At 47.5% G+C, this 2,442-nt stretch overlaps 1 protein-coding gene across 3 annotated transcripts in view; it reads right to left on the bottom strand.

Annotated features, from left to right (window-relative positions):
- The window catches only part of Carmil1 (capping protein regulator and myosin 1 linker 1), a 295,091-nt gene that overhangs the window by 19,878 nt on the left and 272,771 nt on the right, over nucleotides 1-2,442 (bottom strand). The gene's annotated exons all lie outside the window — the stretch shown is intronic.

Genomic DNA, 2,442 nt, shown 5'->3' on the forward strand with positions numbered 1-2,442 from the left:
GGGGGGGTGGGGGGGGTAGGTGGGGAGAAGAAAAACAAAATGGGGCAGAGTAAGCTTCAGCTTTGGGAGAGATTTCTCAGGAAGGAAAACAAACCGAACCTTGGAAAATGAAGAGGGAAAAGTGACTAAAAAATGAGCGTCTGTCCGTTTGAGGCCAGTGGACAGAAGAGCCACTCAGCTCCCCCGAACCCCATTAATATCAGACCCAGGGATAAAAACAAAACAACCAACACCCAAAACCAGACCACATGTAAACAAGGGAACACCACCCGGAAGTCTCAGTGCTCAGGACAAAACAGCATCACAGATCTGAGCAACTGAAGCATAAACTCAAGCCCAGAAGCAGGCGGCCCCATGGTGGCTGCTAATGAGGACTAGGGGAACCTCCATAGGTGGAGAGGACCAGGAAGCTTTAGAGAGGAGGAGGGGGAAGGAGCCCCAGGGAGTCAGGAGGACTTGCTGAAAGCCAATTGGCCAAGTCTATTCCTCTCCTCAAGCTGCAATGCCGGCCCACTCGAAGTGAAGTTCACTGCAGAGTGAGCCAGAGTTGGAGTGTAGCTGAGGCTGTAGGCAAAGAGGGAACTGGCCCACAGCTCAGCCCTTTTCTCTCACTCTGGATCCCCAAAGACCAGTGGGCGGGCATGAAGCTCCAAGCAGAAATGAATTTCCAAAGCCTATGAGAAGAGACGGAGAGTGTGATGGTCAAGAGGCCCCAGAGGATCGCACTTCACTGAGGCTCACCACTGAGCCCCACTCACAAAGAAGTTTGCCTCACCGTGCCCACCCCACTTCAACACGAAAGAAAAAAGCCACCCAACAAAAATAAAAGCAAACTGTGATAGATGTGAACACTTATGGTTAAAAGCTGGAACTGAGGAAATATCCCCGGATGTAGAGGAGGAGGTACTAAGAATGAGAAATTGGGGGAGAAAAGGTAAAAACGAACAATTAATAAAGGAAATACTAAGTTGAATAAATGGAATTACGGAAGACATAATTCAAGAAAAATTCCAGAACCAATAAACATGATTTTCATAATTAAAATAATTTCATATGCCCAACAAATGGGCTAAACAAACCAGCTCTTTGGAGTAAATCGCAATGGAATTACCGAAGACATAATTCAAGAAAAATTCCAGAACCAATAAACATGATTTTCATAATTACAAATGGGCTACACAAACCAGCTCTCTTTGGAGTAAATCGCTACCAAATCTTGGAACCCTGAGAAGATACAGAGATCCCAAACGCTTCCAGAGAGGAGAGAAAACAAAAACACATCCCGACGGCTCGGGGCTCCGGTGACACTGATTCTGCAGCAGCACTAGAGGGTGGAAAATCAAGGATCAGTGTTTTCAGAATTCTAAATAAAAATGGATTCTAACCTAGAACTCCATACCCCGCGACACTCTCAATCAAAATGCAGGGTCCTCAAGCTGGAGGAACTCATTGCACAAGCTTAGAAAGCAGCTGCAGGAGGTGTACCTCAAAATGAGGGAGAAGCCAAGACAGACTCTGACAAGCAGAAAAGACACAGGGGTGAGGTGAAGGGAATCTGCTTGCTCACAGAGGATGAGGGGGAACCCCAAACCAGCAACGGAGCAGTCAGAGGTCACCGCGGAACCTGTGGGCACAGGTTAAGAGATGCTCCAGAAACACAGATGGAGGACACTTGAGCAAACTGAGAGAGTCTTGCTCTTCCTGGAGATTCGAGGAATTAAGAATAGGACTGTGGGAAACAAAGAGGAAGGGCCGAGAAGAGTCCAGGAAAACGAGCTCCGCAGGGAAACGAGCTCTGCAGGGAAGGAGGTGCGATTCCAGCATGCTGTGCCAATCGGGCGTGGGTATTTACAGGACTAGAATGAGACAAACCTGAACACCAAAATTATGATACAATTAAATGAAGACACTCAAAAAAAGCGTGTGCGTGTGTGTGTGTGTCGTGTGTGTGTCGTGTGTGTGTGTGTGTGTCGTGTGTATGTGTATGTGTGGTGTGTATGTGTGGTGTGTGTGTGTATGTGTGGTGTGTGTGTATGTGTGGTGTGTGTGTGTATGTGTGGTGTGTGTGTGTATGTGTGGTGTGTGTGTGTATGTGTGGTGTGTGTGTGTGTGTGTGCGTGGAGTGTGTGTATGTGTGGTGTGTGTGTGTACGTGGAGTGCAAGAGTTATACCATCATCTTCTGTAGCAGAAGCTGACAGCTATAATTACTATCTAAAATTGAAAAGTGAAAAATAGGACAATAGGATGCTTTTTAAAATGACCTTTCCTGTGGGAAGCGAGCACAGCCGAGCCAGCCAAAGATGGAGCCCTGGCTGGCTGCCAAACCTCGTGCTGTTTACTCCAACTCTTGGCTGATTGCCAAGGCTCGTGATTCCCGCTTGCTTACTCCAAAGTATGGAGAGGCCAAACAGGTGCTGCCAGCCTGATGATCTTGCTACGTG

The sequence above is a fragment of the Nannospalax galili genome, unplaced genomic scaffold, assembly GCF_000622305.1.
Source record: "Nannospalax galili isolate Female #2095 unplaced genomic scaffold, S.galili_v1.0 scaffold456, whole genome shotgun sequence".
Taxonomy (NCBI): Eukaryota; Metazoa; Chordata; class Mammalia; order Rodentia; family Spalacidae; genus Nannospalax; species Nannospalax galili.